The 25,827-nt window shown below is 44.0% G+C and overlaps 1 protein-coding gene across 1 annotated transcript in view; it reads left to right on the top strand.

Annotated features, from left to right (window-relative positions):
- lsamp (limbic system associated membrane protein) overlaps positions 1 to 25,827 on the top strand; it is a 303,186-nt gene that overhangs the window by 27,372 nt on the left and 249,987 nt on the right. The gene's annotated exons all lie outside the window — the stretch shown is intronic.

Genomic DNA, 25,827 nt, shown 5'->3' with positions numbered 1-25,827 from the left:
GAAACCGGAGGGTAGCAGGCAGCTTCTCATACCAGTCTGATCTGGGTTTGAGGCCTTCATCTGTTCTCGCCCTCTCTCGGGTCGAGCCGTTAACCCGTGGAGGAGGAGTCCGAGACACTGGAGGTGCAGAGGAATGGCGCCTCCTTCCTGACCCTGAAAAAGAGCCTGAGATTCTTAGTGTGTGAATAAAAGGGAAAATAAAGAGTAGGAAAAACGATTAAAAGAAACCCGGCTTTGCTTTTATAGAGCAAATCTACAAGGTAATTGAGTCAACCTGCACATTCTGTATGACCCAAGGCTAGCACCTCAGTGGCCTACCAATACATCCAGGTTTATGTTAGCAACCCAAGGCTAATAACCCAAGTAATATTGATAATACCTCAAAGCTTGCTTAGCTGATATCACCGATGGGTACTTTCTACAACACTCCACAAGTATATAGTCATTAATCCACAGCTGGTGTCATACCATAGCAGTACTGCTAATGCAAAACATGTAAGTGCAAACAGTGTGAACCGCCGTGAAAGCAGGTAACTCAGCCATCGCTCTGCCGTGTCAATCGCAGTCAGATACGCAGACATGTGCAGAGTTTTGGATTACTGTGCTTAATGGGCCAGAAGAGAAAGGCAGCTTGCTGTGTTCTAGCATGTCTAAGAGCTCTTAAAGAAGCACTCGCTTGTATCAGCTGATTTGATTTTTTTTTTCATTTTTTTGCCGCATATTGCTATATAATACCTTGTTTTTTGCTGTGTTGCCAAAAACACAGACTTTTCTGCAGAACAATTAATTGTAAGCCTTGCATGTGTGTGTGTATGTGTGTGTGTGTGTGTGTGTGTGTGTGTGTGTGTGCTCGAGTGTGTACGTGTTGGTAATTTATTTCCATCCCTGATGTTAGATCTTTTTTTCATAATGATCAGGTGGCCGCTGACAGATCCGTCCTCATCTGTCCTCATCTGCTCTTCTAGATTTAAGCATAAAAATGATGAACGACACATTAAACCTTCCGCTTTTATTAATTCAGTCGAAAACAGCTATCAAGACACATATCAATCATGCAGTCTTTTCTTTTTTATGGTCAATAAAGTCTCTCTGCAACCACTTTTCTCCCAGATCAGTTTTCGTACATGCATGTGTGTGTGTGTGTGTGTGTGTATGTGTGTGTGTGTACACCATGGGAAGACCATGGTGGGCATAGTGTGGGCAGCAGCACTGCGCATGCACCACAGTCACATACAGAGGAGCACAGTGGCGTCACAGACGGGGGAACAGGAAGGATTAACATTGTGAAAGGTGACTGGAGTCAGAAAACAAAGAGAACAAACCTCGCAGGACGAGGTCAACACAGACCGGGCTACTTTAGTCCAGCGTGTGTTTTAGTGAATGTCTGTGTGTCTTTTCTCCTGCTCTTTCTCTGTGTTAATAGGTCCGTCTTTCGTCTTTTCCTCCTCGTCTCTCCATATCGTATTCCTTCTCTCTGCCTGGCCCTCTCCCTCTCCATCTCTCACTCTTATTGCTTCAGTTTCTCCGTTTCTCTCTCCTGTCTTTCACTCTCTCTGCCTCCCTTCCCAGATAGCTATTACCATTTGGATTTGAAAGCTTTCAAATCACTCAGTGCTGTTGTTGAAAAAAAACCTTGATAAATCCTTAAATAAATCACCCTGCTAAAATCTACACCTTAATGACTTTATATCAGCAACCACAGTCGGCTCAAACCGCCGGCCATATTGGCTGCTCTGCCCCAGTGGACAGCTATTACAGTACGAAATGCCATATCTGTGTGAGATAAGGGGATTAATGACACACCCCGCACCATCTCCCCTGATCTCTTCGCCTCAGGTTTGTCTTCATTGAGGGTCCATAGCAGAGAAGAGATATTTAATGTATTTGAGTGTCTGCTGAGTGGAGTCACACACACACACACACACACACACACACAGACACACACACACACACGCACGCTCACCCATAGACATAAGCACACAGACCCAGAAACATACACACTTGCCCACAGACGTATGCGCACTTCAATATGAAGCTGTCACTTTCGATCAACACGATATGAATCCATTTCGCTTTATTTTTAAAAGTGGCTTTTTACAGAAAATCACTTTGCTTTTTCTCGGCCTGGGTAACAACCTCCCCCGGTTCGTCGTGGTAAAGCGGCCTATCTGCGGGAGATTCGATACAAATACAGCTCGTTTGTAAAGCAGTCTGATTATGATTGAGCGTGGCTAGCTGCTGTCGCACAGACAGACAACAAGCATTTGGAGACTTTGATGTGGTTCTCGTTAAAACGCTCTTCCCGAATGATAGCAGGGCGTCAAAAAAGAAACTTCTTCAGAACTCCAGAAATCACCCTGTTTGTCTATTCCAGAGTGTTTCACCCACACTGCACCCCACGCCTCCAGGTTATTTTCAGATTTATGCGAATGAATCTAAAAAAGATTTCGGTTCAGCTGAAGTCATATAAGTTTTTTTTTTTTTTTTTTTTCTGCTTAATTTCTTTTTCAAATCAAGAAAGCGTTTATGGGCCAGGGAGCATGGACAGATGAAAATTAAACACCTCTCCCAGAAATCTGAAATGGTGGTATTTTCCCAGGAAGCAGAGATGGTGTTCTCCTGCCAGATGTAGATCTCAATCTGTATGCTAATGGCACACGGCACAAACTTCCTCTTAGTATTATTGGCTGCTCAGGCCTGCCAGTGTCTGACACCAATGTCCTCTCTGAGAGACCGTCTCTCGCTGCATGCCAGATCTTGACTCCAGTTTTAAGCTTCAACAACAGGCCACTCTTCCACACCGTACAGAACTGCTGCTTACTCAAAAGCATACACATTTCCAGCTAATGATCCTTTAGTTATAACTGTGTTGTAATTATTGTTAATGTCCTAATTTTCACATGTCCAATTTCTTTTCCCATAAAGAAAATATATTTGTTCTCGTGCAGCTCCCCCATGAAGAGAGAGCTGTGATACAATCGCGGCAAACTGTCATCATTATCATTATTAATTCCCAAAATGACCATTCTAAATTAACCAAAATCCTCTAGCTTTCTACAACCTCTTACAACCTCTTATGATGCCCCAGTACATTGTTTTAAATATCTTATCCAGCTAGTCACTTGATAATGAGCCCAGCACCCAGTCCTGCTGGACTCTAAAGCTGTTCCATTTCCTGACTGTAATCACATTACTGATTTTTATAACTGGACAAATTGAAGAAAAGAGCATTCTGAGATTTCAGGAAGTCACCACTGCAAGCTGAGGCCAATCTGCTGAACAGCTACTTAATAAAATGTCAGAGGAGATATGTGACCACAAACGTGTACATATTTGATATGCGACCACATACACGTGTGCATATTTGATATTTGACTACATATATGTGTACATGTTTAATATGCGATCACCTACATGAGTGCGTATTTGATATGTGACCACACACATGTGTGCAAGGTTTACACGACTGTTAGTGATCATAATTGATAGTAATAACTGACCAGTGATCATGACTGAAGACCCTCCAGTCGTCACCACTGCAGGGTGAAACCAGATAGGCCAACGGCGGAGTCACATGACCATGGAGCTGCTGCTATCAGTGAAATAACCAGCGAGTGCTACGGCACCTCCTACAGGAACAGAAAGTTATTTGTTACTTTCTGTCTCATTTTTCTGTCAACATACGACTCTGAACTCTTGAAAGAAGGTGAGTTGTATTGCATCCCACGGCCCACCTGTCTGTCACTTACTGGCATTGTTGTAATAACAAAAAGAGAGAGGATGTATGTCTGAGAATGAAAGGTTACCTCATAACGTAATACATGTATTCATCGGTTACTGGATTAGAAATACCCGCCTTGCCCTAACATTAAGTGGTCAAGGAGTTTATCGTTTTATGTACACTTCCAGACTCTACTCATCAGTGGTCATTTTCTGAGCAGTGGACCAGATGTTATTTGGGTGGCCGTCCACTCGATAGCAGTGAGACTGACGTGGTAGTGACAGCAGTGGGTGTTGGTATATATAGGCACTGCACTGTTGCTGGAGAGATTACACGTCAGAGTCATGGCTGGCACCAGGGCACTGGCCACAGTTAAAAGGCGCGAGGATGACAAACTCTGACTGCCTAGCAACAACTGGGTCTTGGTCTCCAACTGTCCAATCAGTTCCTCTCAAAGTAGCGTAGGAACATGGGTGGCTACACGTCTATACTTATTATTCTGGATCCCAAATGACTGAATGGTGCATCCTTGTCATCGTGCAGAATTGTGGCCATGGTGACGCATTTGCGTGTCGAGTGGCGGAGAGCAGCTCAAACCTCCGCGTGTGTGGACTGGGCAGACAGGGCCACGCCACAGACAGCAGCGCACCACAGACTGGGCTGCACCACAGACAGCGCCGCACCACAGACAGGGCTGCACCACAGACAGCAGCACACCGCAGACAGGGCCGCACCGCAGACAGGGTCGCACCGCAGACAGGGCCGCACCACAGACAGCACCGCAAAACAGACAGCACCACACCACAGACAGCACCACACCACAGACAGTGCCACACCACAGACAGTGCCGCACCACAGACAGTGCCGCACAACAGACATGCCCGTACCTAGACAGCACCACACCACAGACAGGGCCGTACCCAGCCAGCACCACAACACAGACAGGGCCGCACCACAGACAGCACCACACCACAGACAACGCTGCACCACAGACAGGGCAGCACCGCAGACAGTGCCGCACCATAGACAGCACCGTACCACAGACAGGGTTGCACAGCAGACAGCGCCGCACCACAGACAGCACCGCACCGCAGACAGGGCCACACCACAGACAGTGCCGCACCGCAGACAGGGGCACATCACAGACAGCGCCGCACCCCAGACAGGGCCACACCACAGACAGGGTCACACCACGGACAGCGCTGCATCGCAGACAGGGCAACACCACAGACAGGGCCACATCACCGACAGGGCTGCACCACAGACAGGGCCGCACCACAGACAGCACTGTTTGCAGCCATTTGTGTCCTCTTCAGCATTCATATCCTCACGTTCCTTAGGAATTTCAGAGGACAGGAGCAGAGGACAGGTGGCTGTCGGGCACTCTAAACATCCCCTTGTTGTCCACCCACTGACCTCAGTTTGTAGGTCACATTCAGGTGCTCTAAGAAGAGCTTGTTGCTTTTGTTGCAACACAGCACTGTAAAGAAAAAAAAAACCCCACAACCACATCCCACTCTCGCCGTGAGCGTGTCACACCTGGCAGTTCTAGTGAGAGGTGTGAGTGTGGGCAACACACTGCAGAGCAATCGTCTGTGTTCTGAACAACAATCACAGCTAATGGCCAGATTTTTATCAGAAATATCCCCTCCCTCCGCTACAGTCTTCAATAGTTCTGTACGTTCTCTGCGTGACACGCTGCCTAAAGCCTTCCAAAGGTGGCGGATCTCTGAAATGTAATAGGCTATATTATTTACTTCTTTTGTGTGATATTATTTACCTTTTTGTGCTTATGTAAAGTACTTAGCGCCCATGTATGAAATATGCTATACTAATAAAGTGATCTCCATTTGTGTCGTTCCACTTATGACATGAGTCATAAGGACCACGTGTGACTGCGCTGTTAGAAAAACATTACAGACGTTAGAGACGACAGGTGTTGTCTGACCTTGGTAAAGGAACAGCATAGATTTTGTTGCTATGACTGTGACAATAGCATTACGTTTTCAAAACCCTTCCACATTATTGACTAGTTGCATTTGTTTGTAGATTTTAGTTGTTAATTTGTTTGCTTGCCACTCCCTTTGGAAGACCTATAGTGTATTTTTTATTAATAAAACACATTTCATGAATCAATGGTGTTTTCAATAAAAGGAAGGACATACAGACAGAAAAAACATGACAAAAACAGAAAGAGGAAAATTAAAAACATTGTGGTGTTCAGGGTAACTGGGCAGCACAGGCCTGGACATTCCTAAGTTGTGTGGCTCTGTGGTTGCGTTATCTGTGGTCACGGTTTCATTTCAGAGTGCCGTTGCCTTTTGTGTTTCTTAACAGGAGCCAGTTCCCCAGCATTTCACCCACAGTGTCAAGTTCACATGGGATTGGACTCACTCCCGGGCTGCAAGCTGCCCTTCGTAATCCTAACCAGCGTCCGTAGTCATCCTACCTGGTTCAGAACGCAGCCTGTAACAGTACCGTCGTCTACCCCGAGTTGTGATTCCTTTTTGCATAAGTACTTTTCTCAGCATCCCTGCTGAGTAGAACTCATTAATCAGTCTCAAATCTCTCCATAAACCAGCCACATGAGTCCAAGCTCTGACAATTTTCTCCTTCTGGTTTTGAACTGGAGTTGCTAGTGTTGCTTTAGTGCAGCAGCACATGTCAGTGCACACCTGACCTAGAGTGCACGGTTGGTGGGCAGGCAGGGGAGGTAATCTGGGGTCCCCTGGGAGAGAGTATGATTTAGAGAGCAATGGGAGACACACACTAAGTAAACACATCTCCTCTGGAGAGCACAGCTTTGATTCCCCTCCCAGTCCCCAGGACGACAGGCCCTAATCAAGGGCTGCGGGTTTTATTGGTTGTGCGTGTGTGTGTAATAGGGTTTGTGACAGAAAGCCTGTGTGTCGGATGTGTGCGTGTGTGTGTTGGGTAGTCTGATTGCATTTCTGATTGAGCATGCGTGTGTGTTTCTGTGTGCTAGAGAGTGTGAGTGTGTTTCAGAGTGAGCGTGTGTGTGTGCGTGTGTGTGTGTGTGTGTGTGTGTGTGTGTGTGTGTGTGTGTGTGTGTGTGTTGGATAGTCTGATTGCATTCCTGATTGAGTGTGTGTGAGAATGACTGTGGGATTGAGCATGTGTGTGTGTGTGTATGTTAGTGTAAGTAAATTCCAGCATGTGAGCATGTGGGCTTTTATATGTGTGAGCTTGTGTGTGTGTGTGTGTGTGTGTGTGTGTGTGTGTGTGTGTGTATTTACACACTGAATGCTCTTGCACCCTGCTGTCTGAGCTCTGTAATGCTCATTAGAGTGTTGTTGAGAATCCTCTGAGATTTGAGATCCCTGCATCACAGCTGGAATCACCAGTCTAAGAACAGTTTGAACACAACATACAATCTCACACTTGCAGGCCCTTATTACCAGAGACTCATCACATTACAAAATGGAGCTCACTAATGGCACAGCCAGCTAAGAGAGCTGTGTTCTGTCACTGGGATCTTGCGCTCAAAACCCGGTGAAACCACAACCATCCATCTGGACATCTGGCAGCTCACATCCACAGAAGTGGCAGGCGGTGCTCTCCTTCAAACTAGCCTCGCTGCCTGGTAACATTGAATGAGCTGCAGTTTAAAAAATATGCGATGGCTGACTAAAGTCTCTTGAAGCAAGCATTGGATTCAGGCAGAAGGAATCAAATGATGATTGACAAATCTCGGGGAGGTAGATGAACAAAGTTATTCTAACTGATACAATAATCCCACAGAGTAATTCAAAGCAAAATAAGCGGACAGTTGCAGCACATTTCACGGCATTATTCCGTGTAGTTTTCAAGCAGTTCTGAAATCCCCAGCGCAACGGTTCTCTCTCTCACAGCAGATTGGAAAACACAGCACACCGCAGAAGGAAAACACTGGAACATTCTGGAACCATGATGGATAAGTGTGGCGCTCGATTTCACCCAGTGTGCCTTCGGGGGAGACGTGTGCCAGGGTGCCGCATTTCATCACCGGACCTGACTTCAAAGGCCAGCTGCTGAAATAAGACATCGTGGAAGAGTCCAGCAAAAATCACTTGATAAAAGTTCAAAGTGCTAAAGTGCTCCTCCCCTGCCTCACCCTGCGACCCTCACTCCACCATCTCTATTATTCTGGGTATAAATCTGAGAGTTTTATGGTCCGCCTGTGAAATATAGGTTTCGTTTCAGCCAGAAGTTCTTAATTCTAGGTTATGTATTTCTGAAAAGCTTGTATTCGGTATGCCCCAAAGAACAGTGTGGAACATATGCTGAGTCTTTGATAACCCTGTAACGCTGTTAAATTTCAAGCCCCACGGTCATGCGCTTTTGAAACTCAATTCCATCAGGCATATATTCCTCAATCTCGATGTGAACTCTCCTGACCTTCCTGAGGTGAGAAAATCGCTCTATGTGCAGATGAATTACGACAGTCATGTTCCTTCACTGGCTTTCCTTCAGAGCTGGAAATCAACATTTTTGTACACAGAAAATGTAAGTTCATTATACTGAGATTGGCTTCATGTTTTATTACTTACCTCAACTGAATTATTCTTCTTTGAATTCACACTGCACTAGGCTTCCCTCCTGTTTTCAGACATCTTTTTTCAGCAAATAATAAAATGAAAACAGTATGGACTAACTGCTTTTTATTCCCTAAATATTTCATTATAGTCTTCATTATGTCCATTTACATTTTACAGTAATTAGCAAACAGCAGAGCAGAACAGTGTCAGCTCCACCACACACAGCAGATCTTTAGAGGAAACACTCCACTGTTGCTCATCTACACATTAGGAATTACAGTAGAGAAGGAGAACAACAGGAGAACCTGAAATCTGAAGAATAATTTGTCAATTATCTGCTGATGGGGATCCATGGGAATCAAGTGGATTCAAGGCTTTTAAAAATCTTTAAAAGAAAGTGCCCTTATAATGTTAATGTAGGGTTTTAGTTATGAGATTTAACTAATAATACCTAATGGAAACAGAGATAGCGACCCCAACCCTCCCCCCAGCATCTCAAAGGGACAGCAGTCACAAAAAACAGGTTAACCAATCGGAATCAGAGTGCTGGTAAAGTGCATTTCCACACAGGACTGCCACCTTTGGAGTGAAGTCTACAAACCTTCTCAGTGAGTTATGGAACTCTTACCCTGTTAGCATAACATTTCCCAGCACAAACAAGCTGCAAAATGAGACTAAACATGCCACACAAACACACTGATATAACTAAAATACAAATGGTCAGTTTTATCCCATTGCTATGGGAACCTCTTGAGGTAAACCACCATTTGTTGCCCCCCATGGTTTTATGGAGGAACACCAGATCCTGCATTCCCCACAGGAACACATCTGATCACTCCTACATAAATTTTACTTGTGCAACTTCTACAAATAGCCCTGGACATATAATGCCACAGTGAAAGGTGGTGGTAAAAGGCCTTTGTCCTTTCCATGATAGTCATTCTGCCAGTTTCACAAATTATTATTTTTTTTCTTGACTAACAATGGCACCAGGGGCTATTTATCGTCTGCAGTCACTTATTCTCTTTTTAAAGCCTTTCATGAAAAAAAGATCCAACTGTAAATTGATGTGGATGTGAACCGCAGAAAAACACAAATAGGTTTTGACACAAATGTCACGCATGTAGTATCTTCATTAAGAAAAAAATGCAGGCGCCTATGAAGCATATGTTTCATTATGTAGATAATGGCATCACCTTCACTTTACAACACACAGCAGTAATGCTGGCTGGCTGGCTGGCTGGCTGGCTGGCTGGCTGGATGGATGGATGGATGGATGGATGGATGGATGGATGGACAGTTAGTGAGAGAGAGTGAGATTACACAAGGTTTCCAGAGAAACAGAGCATTAGAGGTGCAGAATAGCACTGGAGACAGTGGCTCTCCACGGTATGTAACATGTTATGATCATCCAGACAATTATTTCCAAGTTGTCTTCTAATGCTGAAATGAATTATCGTCTTTGGTCAACATTGTACACTGTCCAGTTCCTCCTGAGCAATGCTCATGTTCTAGCACATGTGCTCGTTGAACTTGGAAGCTGGTGTTCCTGAGAGCAGAGCTGTTGTTCCAAGTAGTTGACAGAAGTTTCTATGTTATGGGCACCCATTGTGTTTCTTTGGTACCTAGACGCCATCTTTGATCTTTATACTCATCTGGAGTTCTGCAGTGAGTATCTTTGATATTGACTCACTGTAAGGCCTTTGTAATTTCATTCAGGAGAATGGATGTAAAAATCATAAAGGTGATCAGAACAGAAAGACATGAACAAGGCCATTTAACAGACCGGGAGGACAGCTCCAAACACCTGAGTAGGTTTTCTCATGGGAACCATGAGGCAAAAACTGTAAGCACAGTTAAAGAGGAGGAGTACTATCAAAGCCAAAGACACATATGATTTGCTAATCAGATACTCTGCAGGCTCAAATACCTGGCCAAGAATTGAACTGTTAGGTGCCAAAATTTATGCCAAAAAACACCTCGAATGCACAGAGCACTCAAAATCCTAAGTGCCAAAATGGGTTTAATCTCCTACACAAAAAAAGACACGACATAATGTACGAGCTGAAGAAAGACTGAAACAAATAGAGGACATGGAGTCCATAGAAACAGTGTCAGTTCAACGGTAGCACCAGTCCCTTAAAGTATCTGCGTCTGAGACGTAGCAGATGTGGCTAACATAAGACTGAAGGACAGCACAGAGGCAAATACTATGGCAACACAAGAGATACAAGCAGCCAATGGCAGGTCCATAAAACTCTTTACAATGCATCCAAAATCCAAAGCATTCTGCATTCCATCTGGAAAGATTGGTAAAGTGCTTACAAAGTGGAAGATCTACTGTCCAGAATAAGACAAAAAATCCATAAGTACAAGCACTACGAACTAGGTGAATTGAAGCAGGGGAGAATCATATTGGACAAGACCCAAGGTTCAGACTGTACTAAAGAGTTCCTGAGAAAATCAATCAGGAGAGTTTAAGATTCCGTCAGAAACAGCGTGCACCAAAAGACTAAATCAAGTGGCAAAGATCAAACACCAAAACACATAAGACATACCCAAATTCATACAAAGTCACAGAGAGTGGGGTAAAAGAGGAAAACTAAGATCTAAGAACACTAAGATCTAAGAAAGCCAGGATCTAAGCAGATGAGCAATGGTACAACAGCTGGACCCAGTCCAGAAACCAATATTGAGAAAACCATCAGCTGTTGCCATCCATCCCCTACTGAGTTTAATTTCACCAGTCTAGAGCAGTGAATCGGGCCTCCAGAATGTCTCCAGATCCCTCACACCTTGGACATAGAAGCTCCTCTCTGGAAAATGCTTTACAGCACATAAAAGCAAAACTGAAAAGCACCCGAACAGCATCTTTCTCAGCAGCATTTCTGCTGAATTACTGGCCTGCCCTTAAAATACCACCGTCAAGCTAAAACATAGAACCGTCACGGTTACACAACCACACAACCACATGCCATAATTCTGAATTCATTTTGCAGGCAGTATGTATGTACCTTGAAACGTCTCATTTACCCCTGCACCTTGTGTAGTTATCCCAAATGATCATTATTTATATACTGTAAATTGTGCTGTTGTAAAATGGAGGTGGATGCATTTGCCGAGAAGCACAAGATTTATTCAGGGCAGATCCAAAACCATGGTGAAAGAGATGGTCCAGGGCCATAAATCCAACACACACAGACCCAGAATACATAATGATACAGAAAGGTAAACACAAAGTCACAAGCAGAGGTGTATAATCCAGGTTCAGAAAGTAAAAGTCCTCACCAGGATTTTGCTCAGGCTTCCTGGATTGTGTTGATTCCACTCATTTTACCTGGATTGCACTAATTAGAAAATCTAGCAAGCTTGAGCAAAATCCTGGTGAGGACTTTTACTTTCTGAACCTGGATTATACACCTCTGGTCACAAGCATAAACTTAAACAAGGAATGAGACAACTGGCTAAGATAAACCACAACCAGCAATTCACTGAAGAAATACATAAATTAACAAGGACATAAATGAACAAGGATTAAACAGGGAACGGGTGAAACCAATCAGGTGGAGAAATTAACAAGAGGTGGGACAAGGAATCTCATGGAGAATGCAAACAAGGTAGACAACCAGAATACATACACAAGTAGTTGCCGGGGGGGCAGGGGCAAGTGTGAGTTTTTGACGGGGAAGATGTAAACTGAACACATATTAAGTATTATATCGCGATCGATCGATCGCCAGTGGTTGGCGAATTACTAACACGTCAAGTATAAACCTAGCTTTAGCCGTAACAGTCTCAGCAAGAGCAACGTCTGTTAAAATAAGTGGGGGGACGGCATCAAAAATATATTAACAAAATAAAATATTTTAACACCTGTTTAAAATAAGTGGGGGAATGGTGTGTCGTAGTCCCCCCCCCCCCCCCCCCCCCCCCCCCCCCTACACCCCTGGTTACGAAGGAAACATGTGAATGCTAGGAAGGAGCAGGTGTGACAGATGTTGTGTATCTTGTGTTTATTGTTGTGTTTATTCCATATCTGTTTATTCTTGTGTTGTTTATTCCATATTTGTATACTCATGCCCTGCCAATGTTTGCTTTGTTGAGTCGTTTCTACCATTCCAAAGTAAATTCTAATGCCTGAAAAATAATTCTGAATAAAATGATCCTCATTTTGATAGAAGTTAAAAGTCAGAAAACAGCATCATTAATAGACGCTGCAATATGAAATGGAACCTAAAAATAAAAGAAATGTTAGAAAAATATCAGAGGCTGAAAGAGGAAAATATATCACTTATGAAAAGGAAGACATATGAGAAGCAGCAACTGAAAGAAGAAACACAGAATAAGGAGACTAATGCCTTGTCCTAGTGGTTATAGTAGAGGCTAATGCTAATGCCTTGTCCCAGTGGTTATAATGGAGGCTAATGCTAATGCATTGTCCAAGTGGTTATAATGGAGGCTAATGCTAATGCCTTGTCCCAGTGGTTATAGTGGAGGCTAATGCTAATGTTTTCCCAGTGGTTATAGTGGAGGCTAATGCTAACGCTGTCCCAGTGGTGATAGGGGAGACTAATGCTAACGTTTTCCCAGTGGTTATAGGTGAGGTTAATACTAATGTTGCCCCATTGATTACAGGGGCAGTTGGGGTTGTGAGTGACTCAACAGATTTCAGGAACATCAAAAATGCAGCATAGTTGCCTCACATTTTCAAAAAAAAGCCCAGGTGTCCAGATATGACCACAAGAGGGATGAACAATTTTATATATATTTGAAGCTGTTAACTTGCACAGCTGATGAGGGATCTCTGTCAGAATCCAAAACATCCTGTTTCTCTGGAAACTTAGTTTCAGTTACTTACCTGGAAAAAAAAACTTACAAAATTCATACTATGCACTAGATTTCTCTGTCTGAAATATCTTCAGCGGATCCCAAGTTTGACCACGGTCCTAAGTAAAATTGGCATAAATCTGCATCTCTGTACTCTTCCACTGTTTCATTCTTTCTCACCCTTTCTTTCCATTTTTGTGCATGGCAGATTTGCAAAGGGTCTCTGGCGGGAGCTGCAAATGTGTGAGCTAGCTTGCCAGAACACGCCTGTTCTCCTCAGATAGTATCTGCATCTCTTCCTGCTGGTGCTCTCAGCCGGCCGTGCACCAATCACAGCTCGAGTTGCAGCGTCAAGAAGCCACGCAAACTGGCAGCAGTCTATTTTTTCTCACCGTGTGAAAAGATTTGTGTCCAATACTCAGAGACGATCAGAGAGGGAGAGCAAGAGAGAAGGAGACCACAGGTGAAATACAGGCTGTTCCTCAGCTGTACGATTGGAAACGGCTGCTGCTAGCTGTAAATCTCCCCAGCGGGTCTAACTCAATGAGACGGACGGAGATGCTGGAAACCCATAGTAGCCAGAGATTGTACACTACCACACTAACTAACTTAAAGAGGGCTGGGACATGTAACATAAATGGTCTGTCTTTAGCTAATCACCAAAATCCAGAGAAAATAATATCAAGTGCAGTTGAAATTCAATTCAAACCTCGTTATGAACATCTTAGAAAGATACTGATCTTTTTTTTCTTTTTTTATGTGTATGTGCTCATAGCAGTAAAGTTGACTCTGAAAACACAAGAATTGAATGCTTTGACGTGGCAACATCCGGCAGGAGACAGTGAACTCCTGCACATATATCCCTGCAGCAGTGCCAACATTCAGAGGTCTTCCCTGCTCCTCTGGTTAGAGGGGCCCTCAACACCTGCATTCAAAATATTGAGAGAATCATATTCAGCAGTCCCGCAGAGCACTGGATACAAACTCCATGTTTACTTTTAAATGCTCATGCTTCATGTCTAATGAGTGGATGAGCTTCTCAACATTTTTTTCAGTTACTAACTCCAAACTCTTGGCAACATCACATTACATATTGAATATTTCATGTTCCTTCCAAACAAAAATGCAAAGTACTTTGATGTCATCCTTGTCATCCTGGGAAGCTGAGCAGTCAGCTCTCTCTTCCTCTCTTTAAGTCTTTTTTTCCACACTTCCCTCAAGGATTCACTCTCTTCTCTGCTCTTTGAGAATCCCCTCTTCCTTTATTCTCAACTCCTTTCTTCTTTTCCATTCTTCTTTTTGTTTTTTTTTTCATCTTCCAACCCCCCCCCCCCCCCTCCCTCCCCTCAAAGACTCCATGTAACACTCTGCACTCGTACAATGAGGCCTGCTACCAATGGCCTGGATGGACTCAACTTGTATGGATGAAAGGAAAATGCTTGATGACATGACAGAATATGGAAGAAAGAGTGCTGAGAGCATGTCAGTGCTCATAGTGACAGAGCCTCACTTACCAAATCCACTGGTGTAGGGTCCTGAGGAAACTTCACTGCTTTTGTTCAGTGATGATATACAGGGTGTTATTTGGTAGGAAACATAAGAGCAGAATTTTTAAATCTAAAATTCTGTCACTGACTGCCACCGTTATAGTGCTGCATTTTTACAGAGGATGAAAGAATGTGTGTGTCAGACCAGGGAGACGGAGACAGAGTCACTCGCAGATAAAATCCGATAAATTGAATAGGTGAAGGACAGTCCAAGCTCAGTGTCATAAAAAGGTGTGGTTCAGCAACAAGACAGCAACACATCCAGACAAACAGAGCATAAACAGAGTAAACACAGACAGAAAATCCAGGAACTAGGGAAGTCGACACACTGAACAACACAGCAGAATACACAAGGGACCGTCTCAGGAATTGAAGAGTAGGCAAACAGGACCTTCCGATGACAGAAAGGACAGCAAATCAAACGAGACCTCATGATGACAGAAAGGACGACAAATATACTGGGAGAAACAAACAAGATACAAGTGAAACTGATAATCGGGGAATTGGGAACAAGCAAGGGATTATGGGGAACGTAGTTTGCAGGATTCCGGTCTGGGGCCTTTAGTGTGATCCTCATTTTGACCCTGCATATCATCTCACAGACAGTAGGATGATGCTAAACCACATAAAGATTTTCTTCAGCGAATGTGTAGAATGGCTGACTGCTACCTTCACGGTGTTACTGAGTTTCAGGATATTAAATGTGGCCAACAGTCAAAACTAATGACAGAAGCTATAATAAATAATTTCAAGAAAGAATGGCACAAACAATGCTTGAACAGGAAATCTCTAGTCACTAAACTCGGTTGGTGGAACTGGTAGGAAGAGCTTCTTTGTAGCTCACGGTGCTCAGTGGCAGCTGGCTTAGTTATATATTTTATCTGTCCGCCATGTTCTTTCTCACTGCAGCACTCGTGTGACCGGATGCAGCCAGCGTTAGCTGTTAGCATTAGCCACGGAACAGCTGGAGAGGTTGTGATGGGTTGCCTGGGGACAGCACAGATTCACAGAGAGGGCAAGATCGCCGTCAGCTGTCAGAGCAGAACAAGATTGATGCTCTTGCTCTGCTCCAAACAACCTGTGCTTTTATAGAAACTATAAGTGATGAATAGGATGCTTTCTGGAAAAATATCAAATCACAACTAATTTGGTTAGCCTTACTTTATAGAGCAGGCTAATAAAGCCTAATTTTTGCAATTTTTTACCCCCATTGAAAAAAGCTTCTCTTAAATCATCCAAACAGGATTTTATTAAGGGGATATTGTGGGAGCCAAGAGCAGATAGCTGACATTTTATTAAATTGTCTCACAGAGGTAACACATCCCATTCTGACCTTTTGCAGTGGTTAACCAACCATAGCACAGCCATCCAAATGTTCTCAACACTAGGCCACATATGAGACTTTCTATTCATTCACACATAATAATACAGGTACAGAAACAAGACAAAGGCTGATAATGATGCGTAAATAGAAATGTAATCCCGTGTACATTGACTCTTTATAGTTTGTAGGACGTGCAAAATCACCAGACAGGCCTTTAAGAAACCCTACAATACATTTGGAGTGATTAAATGACAAGTTACACTTTTGGACACAGGGAATTTGTTGCATTATAAGGTATTCTATTTCCCAAGCAGGAGAAACCATGCTAAATTTCTCAGCCTTCACACAATGATGGAGACATGGTGTTTTATAAAGGGCAGAATGCTCCGGGAGACTGCAGTGCCAACCTCAATCAGATTATCTTCTTCCTGCTGACTCAATTAAAGACCAGATGGCTGAGATATCTAACTATACACAGCATAACCATCTGAAGAGCCAAACTTGCCTGTATCTTTCTACTTTGTCTTTTCTGGTTTTTTCTGCTATTATGGTCTAAATTGCTTTTTTCTGGTATGTGAATGAATTGTGTGGTATTGCAGATTGGTTTAACCAGCTATCAAGGGCATTTCATACTAATATTTGGGCTATAATACCCCAAAAGTGTTATAAACAGGGCAGTTCATGTGTGTGTAATTGCATGGCCAGCAGGTCTTCTATATAGAATAGTTGGAACACTACTGTCTTCCAATGACAGTTGGCCTGGGACAAATGTTGCCTGGAACAGTTGGCCTGGGACAAGTGGCAGTTGGCCTGGAAGAGGTCTGTAATAAACAGAGGCCCTCTGCTCTGCTGGGAGTCAGGCCATAATGAACTTATGGAGAAAGTAAGTGTGAAGGAGTATTTGGCAGCTGAAGCATTTTCAAAAGGCAAGTTTTAATTTCTGCGGGGAAATTAATTCTTTAGGGAGAAATAAACAACAGCAAAGTTTACTGCTTATATTAGATATGAGATCTGCTCACTCTACAAGTTCCTTTTAGCTTTTGTTTACCAATGAGACAGACAGACAGACAGACAGACAAACAGATAGATAGATAGACAGATAGATAGATAGATAGATAGATAGATAGATAGATAGATAGATAGATAGATAGATAGATAGATAGATAGATAGATAGCGCTATGTGAGCCCATGTGATGAGCGCTGTGTGGTGTCTGAACAGGTCATCATATAGCCTGTTGGGTGAACATTATGGATGGGGGTTCACTGCCTCGATATCTCTAGGATATGGTGGATTCCACCTTCTTGCTGGTCTGCCTAGAGAGTGTGTCTGCCTTCACATTCTTCTCTCCTGGTCTGTGCGTGATCTTGAAATCACACAAGAAGAAGACGTACAGGGAGAAGGAGAAGAGTGACCACCAAGCCAATGTCTCCACTCCCAGCTTCATGGCCAGTAGTTTGCAATCTCCCACTCCATAGTTCTTCTCTGCGGATGACGCTTGCTGAGAGTGGTAAGCCACTGGCCTTTACTTACCTTCTTTGCCTGTCCACTGGGACAGCAAGGTTCTGACTCCCTCATTGGAGGCGTCCACCTTGACTACGATGGGTATTTTTCTGGGTCAGGCTGCTGCAGCACCGGTGCTTTAGCGAGAGCTGTCTTGAGCTACTGGAATGAACGTTTTGCCTCCGTGGACCACTTTGGGCATCTTGCCTGCCCATGGAGCAGGTCCGTGAGAGGCTTAGCTAGGGAGCTATAGGACTGGATGAACCATCTGTAGAAGCTGCTGAACCTCAGGAACCCCAGGAACCGATTGAGCTCACAGGGGGGTGTCTGGGGTCATCCGGTCACCGTCACCGCCTCCGCCTTGAAGCCCTCCCTGATGATGGAAACCTGAGAAACTGGATCTTAAACGTTTCCAGTTTACAATATAGATTATCGCGCAGGAGATTGGTGAGGACTGCATGCACATATCCAGGGAACGTGAATAGACCAAGATGTCGTCGATTTAAGCGACAACAGGTTCTACCCAGAAGTTCCCTTAGGATCTGGTTGATTTATGCCTGAAACACAGATGGGGCAGTGGCTAAACCATACAGCAGAACCAAGTACTCATAATGTCCTGTGGACACACTGAGTGGTGTCTACCCCTCACCCTATTTGCACATCCATGTAGGGCTCAGGAATGGGAACAGACCAACGTGCCTCCGGTGTCAGGGCTGGCTCGGATGCCGTGCCGTCCACGTCCGCTAGGGGCACCCGAACCAGTCCTAGACTCCAGCAGCGCAATCAGCAATGATCTGTCTCACCTGTTGCCATGGCTTCATAAGGAAGCGTTTGGAGACAGATCATTGCTGATTCGTTTTGGTCTCATGCCGTCTCGTACTCAGCCTTCTCTCTCTTGTCTCGCTCCTAAGGTGTCTCGCCACCTTACTCTTGCTTTTTCTAGCCCTCTCTTGTCTCTATCTTTTACCTTTACTTATTCCTACCTCCTGCGCCACGTCTGGCCCATCTCAAGTTTTCCACCAACCTTATCTCTTCCTGTCAGTTACTCTTTTGTTTTTGGGAAGGGTTTTTGTTTTGTTGCGGCGTACGCCTCTGGCCAGCCACTTCCCCTGGGTTCCTTAGTTCGTTTTACGCGTTGACTTTTTCCGCGTTCTTTCAGTTACCTTTATTTTCCTACCGTGTCTTCACGGTTTTAGTATTGCATTTCTACGCGTTGAGTTTTCCGCGTCCTGGTGAGTTTCGTTTTACTTCTGAGTGTATGCGGAGTGGTATTCTGTTGTGTTTTCTGTTTGTTCGCGCGTGTCTATGTGATAAGCACTTCTCCCTATTTGTTCCTAACGGCATTTGGGTTCTATTCTCCCTTCGTTTTCTTACGCGTGTGTACCGGTCTGTACACCCCGCGTTACATCCGGACTCTCTACGCTAGTGGACAGGAGGGGTTCGGCAGTCCTCACCCGATGACTACTCACACAAGCTGGTATGGGGTTCCGCCTCCTTAGCTTCTCGTCCCACTGAGACACCTTGGATGCGGTGGGCTAAACCTTCCATCATGGACTGGAGCTCACCCAGCTGACCACACTGATGGTTCATCACTGCCGCTTGATGAACCAACAGCGTCCTCCAATCGGGGCCTTTTGCCCCGGCCCCCTGTGGCTGCACGTTATGTAACGGGGGGAGCTGGGGCGTCACAGGAGGTGAGGGTTTAGCAAGATGGTTTTTATTGTCCATCTTAAATAAACACAAACAAGCTGATGATGCACAAAATAGCAGTTCTTACTAACAGCTCCAGCAAGGCAGATGCAGGCAGGGTTGAGCCACTCGATCCTTGTTGATGAGCAGATACAGAGACTGTCTCTCTCTCCTCATAAGCAGGTTCAGGGATCTCTCTTTTGCAGCTGAACCTGCAGCGGTGACAACGGGTACATGTGGGCTTTAAACTGTGAGAGTGTGTGATGGGGGAACAGGTGAAAGGAGATGTCAGTAATGTGTTGAGACAGAGGGAGTGGCTGTGTGTGTGGCTGGGATCAGTGCACCGTGACAGACAGACAGATAGACATTTTCATATTTTTATTTTTTTACTGGGCCAATGTTTACATGTTTATGCTGGGTGCAGTGTGGCTTTTAGTATGGCAGTATTTCCTTTCTAAAACATTCACACTCTGAGCTTGGCCGCAGGAAGACTTAAGTGTAAGTGTGTATGCATTTGTTTAAGTGTGTATGCACATGTGTTTCTTGTATACAGCTTCAGCACAATGTCACACATTAGCCGTTTCCTGAGTAATTAGGCATTTTTCTGCAGCATAGCTGGGTTCGCTTCAGCACTGTAGCTGGGAGGAGTATTACCCATAATCCTGCAGGAGCTACAGAGGCTTCTGGGTGCAGGTTTGAGCGTACACTCTCAGATCTTTGGAAGCCTGATTATTCACGGAGTAGGGGGGGGCGGGGGTGTTTAAAGTGGGGAGTGAATCATAGTGATGGCTTTTCCCCACACGGCATCATCTCCACAACTGCAGGAGACAATCCCTTCCTCTGCAGAGACAAAGGAAAGAGAGAAGGAGAAAGAGAGAGGGAGAAACAGAGCTAATTTCATAAGTTGCGCTCTGCCTATCTCTCTTTTTTTCCTTTTCTGTTTATTGTACTCTTCCCTTCCGTAATATAAGGAAGAAAGGGGGCTGGAACGCTATGGAGATGATCAGGCTGTTTTTCATCTCCACGAACCACCAGTCTTCTTCTCCTCATAAAAAACCTGACAGAATTTTCAAAGTGTTCAGGATCAAAGTGAGCTCATCTTCTCTCTCTCTTTTTTTCATTCTGATTTTGCGTGGGTGTGGTGTCAGGGTGTATTATATTTTCCTTTGAGTTGATGTCTAGTGAGTGTTTTCTCTGGCCTCTGAAGGCTATTGGCTTGAAATACACAGAAGTATTTTAATTAGTTGTAGATCTTTCCAATAACTGCTTTATTAACAAATTGATGATAAATGATGAATCAAAGGCTTAATGGATAAATTCATTGAGCTGAAGCCAATGCGTGTTGTAGACTCTACAGGGGGGAGATGCATCTGCATATTTCAACTGGCCAGAGTACTGAGGAAATTCTGGTTTGTCTGTAAATTATAAAGGCAAGCTGAAATTCTCTAAAAGAAATTCCCCCCGAGACCCTTGATACCTTTAAAGTGCATTTATGTGCTCTTTCTGTCTATGTGGAGTTCTGGCAGGAATATGCCAATGTACCAATGATGTGGGAATATCCTCAAACCAGCACTATCCTCTTACGTCTCATCAAAAAAAAGTTTCACAGTTAATACATAGCTAAATGCACACATATATACAGTAAATACATACATAATCTCTCTCTCTCTCCCTCTCTCTCTCTCTCTCTCTCACACACACACACACACACACACACACATGCAGCTTGTAAAATCAATTAAATCATATAAATTAAGTGAATTTTTCTAAAATATGTATTTAAAATAAGTGTGAAAATATGTAGATGTACAATATGTATATGCTCAGATTTCTTTTACAACAACACCATTTTTCAGAGGAGAACCTTGACTACTTTGGAGATTGAAACTTGTAAAGATATTTCATCCAAAGTTATTTTTTAACTGCAGCTGAAATGCCATTAGATGTGCACTGATCATGTGACAACTAGTCCTTGAAACTGTAGAAGTCACATTCAGTTTTCTGCTGTAGTAACTAGCCACCATATTTAGTTTAGCATCTTGCAGGTCTCTTATGTTGTGCTTGAGTGAGGTTTAATTACTGAGCAGTTCTTGTTATGCTAGCATCTGATGTGAATTTGTAGGATATTAATGTGATATGCTTGTGTTTTTGTGTGCATTAGTGTATGTGTGTGTGTGTGTGTGCGCGTGTTTGTGAAGATGAGTGGGTGAATGAGTGTGTGTGGGGGGGCACACTGCAAGTGTTGCTGACTGACAGTTTGGTGACGACACAAGTTGGGCTCATTTATAACGTGAGTCAAAGCAATTCACCATGTGAGAAGGAGCTAGAGGGTGAATGAGAGAGAGAGAGGGTGGGGAGAGAGAAAGAGAAAGAGAGAGAAAGGCAGAGAAAGAGACAGTGAGATAGAGAAATGGAGAGAGAGAGAGAGAGAGAAAGGTAGAGAGAGAGCATGCACTCCTGTGCATGTGTGTTGTCCCAAGCCTATTGTCTTAATGTGAGAACAGGAGAAACACACACACACACACACACACACACACACAGTACATTTAGCCTTGCAACACTGACTCTATCTGAGGTTGGAGAGAGCGCCATACAGTATTGGCCATCAGGACCTTCTAAATTCCATGATATCTTTCTTGAAGCTTTTTCAATTTAAGTTCCCTTCCAGCACTATTCAAACTTTTAAGGACTGCTTCAGCTATATTTGCTGGCATCGATTTAAAAAGAAATGTACTGGTTAGCATGGTGCTCAAAAGACCAACTGGCAGGACTCACTCATTGTTAGCTGCCTTAGCATTTTTGGAAAAGATTGCAGTGAAAAACACTGAAAAATCACACCAATGCATAGATACACCCGGCATTTGTAATCTGATGGAAATTGCATAAAAATTAAGCATGTACTGGTTTTGATCTATTTTGCTTTTCAAGTTTTTGGATATTATTTTTCCCACCAAAATGAAACAATTTCAAAGATTTTACAACAGCCTTCACTTAAGTGTTGCACCTATTCCCCCTCTTCCTCTGTCACTTTGGGGCACGTTACTCGATGTTTGCACACACATCTCATGGGGAAAATAAACAATTACCTCAGAACACTCCCACCTACATGATTAAAACCCAAACCAAGAACTTGGTGTCCATCTTTTTCTTCTTCCGTCTGCTGGCTATCCATCTTTCAGATTACCCAAAGATAAAAGCAATATTACCATATAAATAAAACACAGATCTGTTTATTATGTTTTCCACGCTTTTTACTTGAGAGGGAAACATATATTGATCACTACCAATTGAATGCCATCAGCCCAATGTGATGATTTATGTAACAATTAGTTCTGAGCAAGTGCTTTGATTGGATAAGAGACATTGCATGAGTACTGATATAGAGCACAGCAACACTGGGACTTTTTAACTATACATGTATCACTCTGCTTTACAGGTGCATTCTATTAACCATTAATAAATGTACATGGTGCATTTGGCCTGTGACCACGTTGATGTAAAGATACTGTGCATGAAAACATTTGTGTTTTTGACAACAGTCCAATGTCTTTACAGTCAAAGAATTATTTATGTTGATGGAGCCAAATGATCTAAATAAACAAACATCATAGTTGTCACTACTGTTAACTAAGAAATGACACGCGTAGAGCTGCTGTATGAAAGTAGTGTCATAGGGGTCAGTGCTGTTGTCCTCAATCATCATGGCTGTTACTGTCTTCCACAGTCAGTCTGGAGTCTCATTCCTACGACCAAATCACAGCCGTGCAGATACTCAGTATAGCAGCACTGCCTCCGATGTGATGTTGCTTAAATGAACCCTGCTGTATGTTCTATTTGTAGTAGTGAGGCTATTACTGGATGTTGCCTAAGATAGAATAGTGGCTGATTACTTACAGGCTTTTACATATGAACATATGAGTGTTCATTGTACTTTCTTAGTTGACCTGTGCTGTGGAACATATGTGTAGACCAGCCTTTTGAGTGTGCTATAGGACATATGTGTAGACCAGCCTGAGTGTGCTATAGAATATATGTGTGGACCAGCCTCATGAGTGTGCTATAGAGCATATGTGTAGACCAGCCTGAGTGTGTCATAGGACATATATGTAGACCAGCCTGAGTGTGCTATAGAATATATGTGTGGACCAGTCTCATGAGTGTGCTATAGAACATATGTGTAGACCAGCCTGTGTGTGTCATAGGACATATGTGTAGACCAGCCTGAGTGTGCTATAGAATATATGTGTGGACCAGCCTCATGAGTGTGCTATAGAACATATGTGTAGACCAGCCTGAGTGTGCTATAGAACATATGTGTAGACCAGCCTGAGTGTGCTATAGAACATATGTGTAGACCATCCTGAGTGTGCTATAGAACATATGTGTAGACCAGCCTGAGTGTGCTATAGAACATATGTGTAGACCATCCTGAGTGTGCTATAGGACATATGTGTAGACGAGCCTCCTCCTGAGTGTGCCATAGGACATATGTGTAGACCAGCCTCCTGGGTGTACCATAGGACATGTGTAGACCAGCCTCCTGGGTGAGCTATAGGACATATGTGTAGACCAGCCTGAGTGTGCTATATAACATATGTGTAGACCAGCCTCCTGGGTGAGCTATAGGACATATGTGTAGACCAGCCTCCTGGGTGAGCTATAGGACATATGTGTAGACCAGCCTTCTGTACTACAGGTGACATTTTGGAGTAGCAGGTGTTCTCAGTGAGATTTTTGTGCCTCTAATTCATTGCTGTGAGGTTTAGAATGACGTTCTGGAGAGGCAAAACTCTTGGCAGCAAAAGGCAAAACTCCAGGGCCGGTATCATCTCTAGTCTGTGAGAGAGAGGGCAGAGAGACATGAGGTATAGGGCCAGAGAGGGGGCGGGGCTGGAGAGACGCTTCCTGTCTCAGGGCTCTCATACATCACTGTGCTCCCACTTTGAAATGCAAAGCGCATACTGTTTCAGAGATATGGCGTTCTAGACACAAACCTCACTTTATATCCTTGGGACAAAGGCAGGAGAAGCCAGAGAAGACTGAACTTTTGGCAAAGCAACTACACTGACCATCTGCCAACTGATCTCATGGCCAGACACAGATAGCTTTGAATCGTCTCTCTTACCCTCTTTAGCTTTTCCCCTCCCCTGTCCCTCTCTCTCTCTCTTTCTAATGTCTGGCAGTTCAGCTTAAAATGTCATCTGCTTTTTGGGATGGTGGCCCAGTCTAAGTGGTGATTGGAGAAGAAGACGTGGTGTTTGGGAGAGAGGAAGGATGTTTAAAGCCAGATCGAATGTCTCAACAGTTTGATAGGGAAGGCTGGAGGGTGAAGGGTAAAGAGTGAGGGGTGAAAGGTGAAGGGTGAAGAGGGAGGAGTGAAGGGTGAAGACACATGGTAAACCACAGCTCAGGTCATTCAGTGTAAGACCTCCAAACACAACATTTATTCCAAGAAAAACCGTGACACAGCATTTTTACATGAAGATGAAGGCCACGACTTCCCCATGACCCTGTGAATACTAAGTTGTCTGGTAAATGCAATTAACACTGCATATGCAAAAATTCGTACTTTATTCGTACTGACTCATTATCTACAGTTCTGTTCCAGCAAAGCACCACTCACAGAATAATAACACTTATGTAAATGATCCTACATAACGCCGTATAATTGCGTAATGCAAGGGCTATAAAATCACAGCTTGACAAGCGATGAACAGCCCACGGTGAAACTGCAGCTCTGCTGTGTCACATTACCCTGGCTCTGCGTGAGAACGGAGGCTCCGGATATTTCCCAAGCGAAGGTGAAAGGGCCGGTCTGGAGGTGTCTCCACGGAGGCACCCCGTGCTGCTCGTCTCCCCGTCTGGGCTGGGTGAGCGGTGGGATTGAAGTGACGTCCAGGTGGGAGCTTTTTGCCAGGGGAGAAATAGAGCATGATTTGGACTGGATGGAGCCTGAAAGTAAAGGATGATTGTAGAGGAGTTGAAAGTGTCTTTACACTAACGTTCGTTTGGACATGTGAACATTTGGAATAACTTTGTATGACTAATGGAATTTTCTTAGTGGGCGTCACATCAGCAGACCGACGAGCGGACTGCATGTTGATAACAATTGGAAGAGTAACAGATGGATGCACGTGGATGGATGCACCTGGTGGTGGAGACCATCAAGAAACGTGTGAGATGCAGTGAGAACTCCAAGCCCGTGCGCCTTGGAGTGCAGTGATCTCGGACTTTGGGAGGAAGGAGGAGTTTGAGTTATTTCACCTTGATGTTTCGGTTCTCTGTTGTTGTAAAGCCTTTCATTGCCCAAGCTCTTGTTTGGAGAACCTGGACTACACAAGCTTTGGTACTTTATGGAATGTAGCTGGTAGCCAGCTGTTCGTGTTAGATTAAAGCTCAGTGAATCGGAGTGGCAGGGAATCCCGTGCAAACAAGTTGTTCTGTTATAGCTATGCAAATGCAAAGCTGCCAACTGCAGCACAGTAAGTGAGTGATAAGTCAAGTCATTAGTCTCATGTAGTTCATTCCTTTTCCCGTCACGGGGTGGCGTGTCCACAATACCTCTGGAAGAGTTGAACACATGGACACAGATTCAGAGCAGCACTGCTGTAAGCTTAGTCGGTAAATACATGCAACCTCTCCCTCTCTCTCCATTTCACTATCCTTCTCCCTCTCTGCC

Source organism: Brachyhypopomus gauderio, chromosome 16 (assembly GCF_052324685.1).
Source record: "Brachyhypopomus gauderio isolate BG-103 chromosome 16, BGAUD_0.2, whole genome shotgun sequence".
NCBI classification, from domain to species: Eukaryota; Metazoa; Chordata; class Actinopteri; order Gymnotiformes; family Hypopomidae; genus Brachyhypopomus; species Brachyhypopomus gauderio.
Note: the sequence above shows the minus strand (reverse complement) of the source record. Positions and strands in the feature narration are given on the sequence as shown.